At 38.7% G+C, this 12,599-nt stretch overlaps 1 protein-coding gene across 2 annotated transcripts in view; it reads left to right on the top strand.

Annotated features, from left to right (window-relative positions):
* Positions 1 to 12,599, top strand: part of Dve (SATB1_N and homeodomain domain-containing protein dve) — an 83,297-nt gene that overhangs the window by 58,832 nt on the left and 11,866 nt on the right. The window lies entirely within an intron of this gene.

Below are 12,599 nucleotides of genomic sequence, written 5' to 3'. Positions count from 1 at the left end.
TTCTTGTGTGTGTATCCTGATTTGTGCCGGTCTCTCTGCGCGTGTATGCAAACCCTTATGGCTTAAGCTAAGGCTAAGGCCGAGGCTCTCCCGCGGGATTACTACGTCATTCTGCAGGACTCTCCGGTCGCCGGAAGGATCAGCTCTCTTCCTTCTGAGGATTTCACAGAAGACTCCATCCTGTTTCTAAATCAGGTTGTCAGCCGCGGGGCTGAATCATTTCGCGTTGTTTAGCGCGCGACCGCGCTCCCCGAGGACATCCCTGCGATCGAATCTTCGCCGATCCTGTCCTCCAAGAAACCGCGGCAAAAAGTGGAAAATGGAGTCTCAATGAAATGCTAATGAATAGACTGCGGATCTTCTTGCAAAATCAATAAACATTTCTTTCTTCTTTTCATTTTATCTGATTAAGCTGAAGCCGATAAGAAAAAAAAGCGGATGTCTTTAAATCTTTAAATCTTTTTAATATGTCCACTGCTTTAAATTGCGATTACCCATTTTTGTCGTAAACGCATGAAATCCGCAGTCTAGTCGTGAAGTCTTTCAAATCTCTAGCTTTTCTTTTTATTTGTAAGCATTTTAAACCCTTCCGGGTTTATTTCGCTGTACAGGAGTAATATAAGTGAATACGATGATATGGAATTCAGTAATAACACAATAAGAATACAATAATAATACAAGTGAATGCAATAATACAATAATAATACAGGTGAATGTCCGTTAACTTTAAATATGGAAATTACAATCTTTGAAAAAAGAATGAATGCTAAGGCAAGCTCCAATATCTGGCTTTGATATGAGCGTGTCTACATTAAGAGGAGGTTGAAGGCCTTTCCTAAGTGTAAAGTTATAGTGGAGCAGCGAGGTGAGCTGTGCGGTGAAAAAGAAAGAAAAACAAAGAAAATACATATGTATTTTTTCTTTAGTATGTGTCGAAATGTTGTCACGAATGTTGGTTTGTTTTCACCGCGCCGCTATCATCGATGCTCGCCGCTCCACTATAACTGCACCCTAAGCAGGGCATTTATTAACATTCGCCTTTGTGGATTATACAATACGCATTGCCATATTACGTGGTCAAGGGTTTCGCAGCCCTGATTACATTTACACTGGCTACCATTCACAATACCTACCCGCGCTAGTGAAGCAGCTAGGTTATAATGATCGGCGCGCATTCTGTTAACCGTAACGATAAAGCTTCTCCCAAGTTCTAAATAGGCGAACCAGGGTACAGAGCTTTCAGTAGAAAAATTCTCGAAGAATTTTTTACCCTTAAAGAGGAAATCTCTAGTTATAACTTCGATTCTTACGGTTCTTCCGAATCGTAAACTCCATTTGAACAGTTTGTACAGCGTGTCGAGAAATTATGTGACCTTTGAGAAGTTGGCTCTTCTCGACGAGTAGAACACGATATCAATCATAAAAAATGTGACCTTGAGAAGGCTGTCAAGGTCAATTTTTCCACGAAACTTTTTTAACAGATCTTCGTCGATCCTAACATGAAGAATCAAGCAGTAACGGTTCTCATACAGAATTTCTTGACATCCCGTACATTTTGAACCGTGACAATAATTTTCAAATAAATAGATAGAAAATTGTGTGCATTATTTCCTCTGCGAAAGCATTTGTAAAATCGAGAAACTCGTATAGTACAATACGTAAAGTCATTCTGCTTGGTATGGTGATTCCAGCATGAAACATTTGCCACAGGAATTTGATTTTCCACTACGTAACTCCGAAGATTCTACATGGATCTCGAGATCTTATCGATCTCGTTCTTTCATCACTCAAGAATGTATTATATAAATTAACGCTGTATACTCTGTCGCGTCTACACTCTGTTTCCGTAATCATTAATTGAACCGCTTGTTACATATTCCGTTCATGAATTTTTTAAGGTATTACTTGCTTAAAATTTATAACATTGTGTACAATCCGTAGACGTTCGTCGGACATGAATTATGGAAATCGAATAATATTTATGAAATGTATTATGGTTGCTTCTGAGATTAAAAGTGACTGTGGGAACGTGTAGTACTTTTTATGACCACTTTGACTGTGTTCATTGAAAGCCAATAAAAATTACATAGAATCGTTTATGTCTTTCAATAATATTGTCATTAGTAGACTGCGGATCTGAATGCAAAATAAAAGTTTTCGATCTGAATTTGAGGGTGTTCATTTGAAACCTTTCTAGCCGAATATCTCGAAAAGCATGAAAGATATTAGAAAAGTGTAAAACACGTGTCCAATCAACGACCTACTATATTATGAACTTGAGCCCATAAATAACGCTAAAATAATGTTTTCCGATTTTTCCGGCCAAATGCCCCACTCTACGTCGATTGACTCCAACGACGACGCTTTAATCTAAACTCGAACGAGCTGGAAATTTCACGTTCCCCGAGGACACCGGATATATCCCGCGAGGGTGGCAGCCATGGGCGATAAGAAGTTCGATATTTATTCTTCTGGATCCAGCGAATAATCCATCGATCGGCCACCGGTAATAGGCAGCCAGATCCTGTGTCGTAGCCGCTGCCTAAATCATCCCCCAATGAGATGGCGCTTACAATAACTCGTTACCGAAAATCCAAATTAAGCTCCTTAGTTGAGAAATTTACGAGACGTTCCTCCCCTCTGCCCACCACCCACACCCGCTGCTCACGGTGTCTTACTTCACCATCTTCCTTTTCTCTCGTTCGGGGCGCAGTTTACCGAAGTAATTTTAATCTTTCGGGGCACAGTGCGTGCACACAACGTCAGTTGCCAGCAACCCTCACCCCCCCCCTGGAAACTCGGGCGAATCCGCGGAGACCCGTGGAAGTGTTGGAAAACAAACCCTCTGTTTGTTACGATGTGTTTCGATGTGTGATCGGCTCGCACACCCACACACAACAGGCCGCACACGTGCGTACACGTATTCGTGGCTCGATGAGGACACAGGGAAGAGAACGACGCCCTTCTCTTATTCTCCGTCTTGTGTAAGAGCTTACTCTCTAAGCGTCTTAGGGCAAGTTTTCACCCTTGCTTCTATTCAACGGGAATACATACTTCAAGAGAACGGATCCCGACTATCGGGCAAAACGCGCGCTCTCCGAGGTTCGAACGCGACCGGCAAAAAGTAAGCATTAGCGTTTAGCAGGATGGTTCAGCGATCTGAACGCGAATAGAAAATCGAAATTCCAGGGGCTGTATTTTGAGAAATCTCCATTTAACGGGGTTTTCCGAGTCTTTTTGATTTTTCATAGCCAACTGAAAAATTGGAAAACATTCTCGAATATCCAGTTTGATATCTGGGAAGCGTCAGATATCTTTTTCAGAATTTTCGCATGGAATTACGTGGAGGAACTTACACAATTGTCACAGTCTATGTACTTATAGTTATGGATTTTATATTATTCTCGACTTATCATAAATATTAAAAGGGAAAGTGTATTTATATTTACCTTCTGTTTCTTCCGATTGCTCAGTACAATTTTTATTTTGCATGAAAATCCGCCAGCTAGTAATTATATTTCTGGTCAAGAGAGAGGGTTAAAATTTTATAAGTTTTTTTTCTCAATGATCTACGAGATTGCTCATCGTTCATTTAAGTCGACCGAAGGGCTGTTTTAACGCCTTCAACCCTTTAGTGACGCTATGACTGTCGAGGAAGTAGGCGCATCAAGTTTTTCTTACGTTCTTCATTGAAAAAAAATAAATGATAAAAGTAAAGAAATAAGATTATGCTTTCTTTGAGTAATATAATAGACGCAGCAATAAATTCTAAGAAAAGGTATTGTAAAATAATGAAAGTCTGCGATCACGAATTCTTAAACTTTCCACCCTGTTAAGTAAAATGATTTCTTAATGGTTACTACTCCTAGCTGTCCTGAATTGATATGTACCCATTATAAAATCATATGTATCAATAAGTACCTACTACCTCGGATATCTGCTGCTTAATCTATACTCATCAATTTCGTATTAAACGTCTTTGCAATATAAAAATTGACCTCAATCTCATCAGTGCTTTCTTACACGACATATCCGCATAAACAGCGACAAAGCAGCGACTAAAATTCACAAAACAAAAATGAAAAATGTAACTAAGGTGGAGTGGGGTAAGTGCGGCCTAGTTTTTGCAAAGTTGGACTTTAAACTGATGTATTTTCAGTCTGGAGTGTAAAAACTTAACGTTCTTGGTATCAAACTGTTGCCACAGTTATTACTGCTGGATTAGTATTATGTAGAATTATAATTTTGCTTGAAAATTATCATTTTGATAGGATATTGTACAAAGTGTTAAATACTACCCACTTGCCCCGAAAATGGGGCAAAAGCGTCTCTGAGAGTTAAAAATGCTTTCGAACATTGTTTCAAGTGCTACGGGACAAGAAAAGAATGATTAACAAGCCTGCTATAAAATGCTTCTTATTGCATTAAATTATATTGTTTAGTTTTATAGTTATCCATTTTTAAACAAGCAAGTACTTTTATGCTGAACCTTGCCAAATATGATTCCCATATCCTAACGTAATTCCTTTCACTTTTGTTGTCGAGATATTACTTCAGACATACTTTTCGAACACACGAAAATATTATATTTGATGACTCATATTTTAATTACCGAAAATGATTTTTTACTGATTCTACAAAAGCATATCCTTAAGTACATTTACTAATAATCATGAATTCTTGAATTTACATATTTCGGGTTTCTAGTTTCTACCAGGCTGTCGCGGTTGCGAGCCCATTGTGCGGCGATTCTGAATTTTAATGGCGGGGATGAAAACCAACTCGTTTGAAGGTTCCGCGTGTTTCCGCAGACGCTATACATATTGAGATGTGTGTGTTTTTCAACACGGTGCGTGATCCCGTCTCTAAGAATCGGCTAACACTTAGATTTAGAAGGTTTCGTCGCGTGGCTGGTGATCTTATAAGCTACACTAGCTGTGAGGTTATCTCATTACGTCTTATCTGGTGCTTTCGCCCCAACGCGAGCTTAGCGGTGCCGTAGAGCTTAAATCGCACGCAAGCTCACGGACGCAGCCTTTGCCTGCACGCAAATGGAGCGCGCCCGATGCGAAACGAAACTTCTAATACTACACGCTGTAAACTTTATGAAGAATCTCCCTGATAAACCTTAACACGTGACAATAAATCGGGGTTAGGCGGAAGGACCGTCGGAAAAGTGCCTGCATGCGCTAGTTCGCGGATAAATGTCTTATCGCGCTTGTAAAAGTGCGTCATGTATCCTCGAAGTGGACTGTTCGGTATGTTTAATTGATTAGCTCCCTTCCTCTTGCTGAAATCACTTTTTCCTCGGCTCATTCGACGTGCTCGGCAACGAACTATCCGAGAAATCCCGGGAAACTAAGGGTCTTCCATTACGAGGTTCCATTTTAAATTTCACGCTGTTTTACTATTTGTGAAGATCAAAGCTGTGACTCCCCGAAACGTGATTAATTTTTATAATTTCAAATAACTCTTATTTCATTTTTACCAAAAGGAGTCTTTCAGTCGATGAAAGAAATTTTTTCTTTATTTCAGTTTTCATGAAATTAAATATAAATGTGGGAATTTCAAAGGAATTTGTATTTGACTGCTGTTTGTTGGAACCGATGAATAAAATTGTCATTTAGAATGAAGATCCGCGAGATTTTTACCAAAACGAATCTTTCAGTCAATGAAAGAAATGTTTATGTTAGTTTTCATAAAATTAGATATGCAAATGGGAATTTGAAAGAAAGAAATTTGTCTGCATTTAACAACATTCCTGGACGAAATCCCAAGGAAGGGAAAATCGTGCAATTTGGAAGTTTGCAGATTTCACCATTTTTCAAATAACGGGGGAAAAGGTACTTGGAGTTTTGTTAGGAAGATTAAAAGCGCAGTGCGGAAGGTTGAGCAGAGATGACAGAAAGGAAGACAGAGAAATAGAGAGAGGATGAGAGTAGCAGATAAAACGTTCGAAAGAGCTGGTCGTTTATCTGTAAAGTCCGGCATCCGCCGAATCAGCCACAGATACCGATGCCACCCACACTTTCCTTCTGGTGCACGCACTTCGGCTAACTTCCGAAAGCCGCTGACTTCCAGGAATCGCTGGTATCGCCACGTGGCGACAGAGATGTTCAATTTCATCTATAGATCATTGCAGTACAATGTGATTCGACAGAATACACTAAAAATTCCAAGTGATTTGTTTTACTCCCTTTGTCCCATAATAATAGTAGCAATTGAATATTTAAATGCAGCTGTAAGTTATGTTGTAGCACAAAATTGCGAAGCCTACAATCAGAATCAATGTTTCATGACATCTGTCAATTTTTGTGTTAATCTAATTATTACGAATTATAACAATTTTTCTAATTTCATCCGCTGATCGAAAAAAAAACAAATTATGCTGGAAGCAACGAAGAACGATGGCTCCAATATTTATTGGAGAACCATTATATGATTCTACCTACAAATTTAAAATGCAGTAACGAAATTATTGAAAAATGCAGCAAGAACTATCTGAACACTCAACATAGAAAATAAGGAGTAATATTTTTAAATTATTGTTTAGTTTTTTGATAATAAATGTTGCGTTCTATATTTATTTTCTTTTGCTACTACATATTATTATGGGACAGAGGGAGTAATTCATTTCTGAAACATATAAACTGGTAACGAACCTTTGTGTGTGTGATCGTCTTTAATAACCGTATTTTTAATAACCACTTTACTCGATTCGAGAGGGAGAAGTTACCCCCTCTCTGCCAGTACCGGATCAGTCACGTGGCATCGTTGTTACATGCACGAAAGAGACAGAACGCGTCACGTGACTCGGCCGTGGAGGATACGTGGGGGAATAGCGCTGTAGAAGGGGAAGGTAGAGTGGGAACACCGCACACGAACGACAATCAAGAATCGAATTGATATACATTGTTCAATTTCTGAAAAATGTGTAGCTCGCTCATTAGGAGGTCCCCGGGACGCAGATCGGAAAAATGAATTCTAATAGGTTCGTTCTTTAGTCGAGGCTTCAGGGCGCAGCTTGATTCGATTTCGAGAGATTAGGCGAAGTCGTCTTGGATTACCGAGTCACCAAGACGAAGGGGAAACCTTAGGATCAAAGTCCCGGTCGCGCTACGACTTATCTGCATAGCGTTCCTCTTCCGGTTGTCGAGCGTTAGATTAGGGGAAAATTTTTATTTTCTCCTCGAAACCGGCCGCATATCGCCGCTCTTCCGCACACGAAATCCAAACGAGTAGAATCATTCTATCCCACTCATCCTGGATAGTGTGAACGTTGCTACCGAACACTCCGGAAAATATTTTCTGTATACAATGTATAACTCTTTGCCGATTTCTTTTTTCATAGCTGCAACGTTTAGCATTTCCTTGTCATCAATTTTTTAGATGGGAGCGAACTTTTATACTCATTGTACAACTACCTTTTCTTCAATGCTTAAATGTTAACAGGAAAATATTATAGAATTTTTTATGAATATTTATGTGTTCACTTCTTATTTTATGGATATATACACTTTTGGGACACCCTATATATCTAACATATCTCGCAAAGCCTGCATTCTCCTTAGAAACGGAATTTAAGTTTGAGTTTCATTTTTGGAATTCAAGGCCACGTCATAGTACATACATATTTGAATGTTTCTTTTATGAGGTACGCGATGCAACACAAAAATATATGCGGTTACTTTAAAAAGAGCTTCCATGACCTTGGAAACTTTGAGAAAAGACAATATTTTAAAAATACAGCTCCGCTCGCCAATCTGAGGCAGCGATGAATTATCTTGTGATAGTAATGTCGCTGCTGGATGACATAAGGAAAGAAATATTCGGTAAAGATTTTTCGACTCGTTCAACGGCAACCCCACCGCGCTCTTAAGGAACCCATTATCACAGCAGCACGAAGAGGGTGATCACAGAGTGTCGAAAAATATGTTCCAACTTTTTATCTTGTATCTGCACTGCTGACTTGGCAATGGGTGCAGGGAGCACTCCGTTAATTTATCGAGCTGGGAGTTCGTTAAACTGTGAGAAGTACATTCGGTAAGAATTTCCTCCTGAACGATGCTTTCGTTTGATATTAATTCAATTATGGCTTATGTTTCTTCTATCGTAAAATACTTGTACATTTACATTTGAATTCAGTGTACAAGTATTACATTATTTTCACTGATTGTGGCAAAATAATATTCCTTCGTTTAAATTTATCAATACCTTTATTAACGTAATACATATCAATATGATACTTTTGTAATTCGATTTCATGCAGTTTCGATTTCGCAGAAAATCTCGTTCTTATCTGTGGGTTTAAATGTACCATTTTATTATTATACTTTGATGTTTCTTTCAATGTAGAATTTCAAATATTAGATATTTTTGGTACATTATGTGTTACAGTATAAATATGGTTATACACATTGGATATTCGTTGATTTATCTATGCAATTATGTTCATTTAGAAAGGATATTTATGATAATCAAAGTATAAAAGATATACAGGAATAATTTCAAACTTTGAAATAAATAAAAGCCTAATTAATATCGTTTCTATAAAAGGAAATTATTTAATATAATTTTCAATGTAATGCCATACAAATTTTTTTACTTTCACTCGAATTAAAACCATAAATCAGGGGGCTAAAAACCTACCTAATATTGTTTCAAAAAAAAAGAAAATTGCGTACGTTCTTTGCATTACTTGTTCTATTTTCATTCTTCTGTACGTGTCTAGAAAAATTGACAAAAAAGCCCGCAACTGAATAATGAGTGGGACACGTAACGAACCTGAAATGTACCGGATTTCATGAACGAAAGAAATCTATCGAGAGAAACTCGGTTTCGCTTCTTCAAGGGTTGTCCTCCGGATGAATCTTATCTTGCTGCGAGAACTGTCAAAGAGGAACCGTCCTGACGCTTCCGTCGTACTTCCTTCACGGCGTAAACGGGGAGATAACCAGAAGACCGATAGGGTCTGCACCAGAAATGAGAAATGTCTTTGCGGTTGTACAGATTAAAGATTTCGCGGATGAGTGGTTGACACTTTTCTTTCCCCTCGCTTTTAATTTATCAAACTCAATGGAAATCTATACCGTCGTTCTACCCCAATTGATCGCATTTTCACAAACACGGCCGAAGCATTACGAACAATCAGCAATGTTACAAGATACTACAACCATGTAAATATTCCAGACACAGGCTACAATGCGATTCACTATTGACTAACAATAACAGTATGGGCTATTGATATAATTAATCAAGTTAACATCATTTTCGTAGACGAAACAATGTGTTCCAGCGAGAGAAATTTTATCATATGCTATCCATAGACTGCGGATCTTTACGGAACATCAAAAATTTATTAAACAAAATGAAAATTCAATTCTCCTCTTGATTAAAAATTATAACAAGCCATGAAAAATTAAGGAAAATAGATAGACACTATAAAAAAATAGTAAAAAATAATGACACTTCGTTGTAACAACCCTGTACATTCTAGTTAACCTCAATTTTTAACGTTCGTTGCACCATTAGCACCTGGCCGAGCGCTGTTACGAGAAGTTAACCTAAATATCAACAGTCAAATAGTAAATCGCATGATATGCAACGGAACGCGGAGAAGATTTTCGGCAGGCACAAAGTTGCCGAAAGAAGTCTGACAATATGGCGTCGGGTCGCTGAAGGGATCTTTGCGCATCAGGGAAGGTCGCTAATAAACAGACCGCATAATACGGTTTCCTGTGGCCAAATCTGCGGAGTAAAAGCCTGCCTTGAACCAGCTGATCCCGGTACAGAGACGATGCCAGGACCGGGCCACCTTAATGAAAACTATACGTCTCTGGATTAAGGTGGGCACTGGTCAGCCTTCGGTCTTCCTAGGTACGACCTGTCTTACGCAACCATGGGGATGGATTCTATGGTGACCAGCGTATTAGATGGAAGTTTAGGGCATTAATACCTAATATTGTGCCGCCGACAGTAAATCCTTTGTTGGTCATCTTGCTGGGAGACTTAGCACCTTACATCGTCCAGCATCGATAACGTCCTCCAACAGTTTACGATAGAACGCGTAAACCCTTTTGATACGCGCCTCCTACAGATTAGAAGTCTCGTGATTATGTTTTCGCACCGTGATTTACCTCGCCTTTCGCAATTGTCTTGCTGACGAGTCACATCCGACGTGTTAAACAATAATCTTCACATGGAACCTTACACTTTCGCTCAAAAGTATTAGTCCAGTCGCCAGGTCGAAAAAAGGGCGTCTACCTGGAAAGTATTCCGAACTTAATGAAATTTTGGCACGTCGAATCTGAGTTTTTTCGACCTCGATGACCCCGTGCTAACTTGGGGAGGGAGAAAAAAAACCACGATTTTTGTTACCTGTTTTTGGTATTTCGCCTATAACTCAAATACTATGGGTCCCACACTGAGAACAAAATCCTGTCGAAACAAAAAAAATATATGTTGATTCAATAAGATGTATTATTGAATAGTGCCAATATCATATGAACTTATTTTAATATTTAATACAATTGTATAAGCGAATAGCTTGACATCAATGTTTTCAATAAAATAAGATATGGCCTCAAACCAATTCCAGTATAAATCAATACATTTCTCAAATTTTTTTAACAACATATCTGATTGAAGGAAAAAGAGAAATATTACGAATAATAATGTACGGTATTGAATCGAATAATATTTTCAATCATTTCATGATAGACATTTCAAATACATCACGATTTGCTTTTAAATTTCATACTATTGAAAAGAATACATTGATATTCGTCGAAGTAAAAAAAATTACAATAACACGCGTGTTATTGAAGTAACTACTTTTTTTTCTCAGTGCACGAACTTTTCCTTTTCATTTTTGAAAAGAGCATTAAATCTCCTTCAAATTTCACTGGTCCAACGTATTTTTTAACCCAATAGGTACCGAGGGACAGGTGTTCAAAATTAGGAAATGTTTCTCAAAATGACATTTTGAGCCTTACAATGTAAGGGGTATACATAGTATGTAGATTATATGTAGATGTGTTGAAAAACTAAAATTACAAGCCAAAAACTTGCAATTTCCTGCTAAATGTCACAGTGTGTGGCAGAAGTCCTATTTTCTCGTTTACGTATTATAATTTTCACTATTCGGAAACATACAGGTGCGGATGTAGCTATGTTCGTAAAGCTGCGACACCTACATGCTTCCGAATAATGCAAGTTACGCCTCGTAAACGTAAAAATAAGACTTTTGAGGGTGATCGTGACCTAGATTGATCTTTTATCTAGCGCTTTTGACTACCGAAAACCCCCATCTTTGCATTATCGAGAAATGGGAATCCTGGAAACGAGACAACCCCCGTACTTCTCGTCGTGCCAGAATTACAGAAAGATTTATCCGAATTTTGGACAGAGCGAACATCCCTTTCATTTGGACAGGGTCACTAAAAAAGCACGATTTACTTCCGGTTTTTCGGGAAATCGAGCAGGGTTTTCTCTCCGACTAATTGCAAGGGAGGTGTCCCAGGTTTCGGTTAGTCAGTATTGCCTTGTACACCGAATGGAGTCGGTGAAAGCAAGTTTACCCTCCTTCTTCTTCTTTCCTCGCCTTCTCCTCGTTCTCCATTTCCTCGGTTTCGCAGAAGTCTGGGATTATGACCTGGAGTGGGATAGACTCCGGGACTTAAGTCAGGGTTACACAAGGATCGCAGCTATTGTGCCATCGCCCAGCTCTTATTGTCTCGGGATAGACGAGTGGATCTGCATATGCTTAGCGCGGGAGTTAGACTTCTCTCAACGATCTTCAGCCTCACGAATCATCTGGACCCTCGAATTCAAATCCTGAAATGCGAAAGCGCGCGGCCATTGTCAGTCGAATCTACAAAGCCGGAACTGGCTTGATTCTTCGTCGCGGTGCGGCGTTAGGATATACGAGTACGGGAGCCGGTGGTTTCGCGTACTGTTTCCTTTGCTTCTGCTTTATTGATCTTGAACTTTCGCGTCCTGTATCGCGCCTGTTACCATTCGTCATCGCTATCTTTATTCTAGACAATTCGTACTTTTAGTATGAACACTTTTCTCATTTATTAGCTGTACGAATCAATTCGTGCCTTCGTCTTCGTTTTCTTCTTCAAACAACCATAACCAGAGATCATATGAAGGTCAACTTTGTTTTTTAAACAGAATCGTATATTTTGTTGTGCACTAATCGATCCTGCTCGTTATTCCCCACACAAAAATCACTTGTGGAGAAAAACTCCTGTGCTCATTATTAATATCAAAATATCTTCTGAACTAATGATTTTTTACTATGAGTGAATCAGTATTTCTTTTTGTATGTGGGGAATGACGAGAAGCATCGAGTGTACATTAAAAAATATTCCATTTGAACAAAGTTGACGAATGTAAATTTTCTTTATCCTCCAGGACGCGAAGAACGAATTTCTAATCATTGCACTTGTAAACAAATATGATGTGATGAGATCAGTTATAACTATGAGATCTTTCGATCGCACAAAAAGATATTTAGATGTGTGCAATCGAGAAAAGACTACGGTGAAACGAATCAATATTCGGACGCTCTTTTAATATTGTATCTACAAAAC

The sequence above is a fragment of the Lasioglossum baleicum genome, chromosome 3 (genome assembly GCF_051020765.1).
Source record: "Lasioglossum baleicum chromosome 3, iyLasBale1, whole genome shotgun sequence".
Classification (NCBI taxonomy): Eukaryota; Metazoa; Arthropoda; class Insecta; order Hymenoptera; family Halictidae; genus Lasioglossum; species Lasioglossum baleicum.
This window is presented reverse-complemented; position numbering and strand designations above follow the sequence as displayed.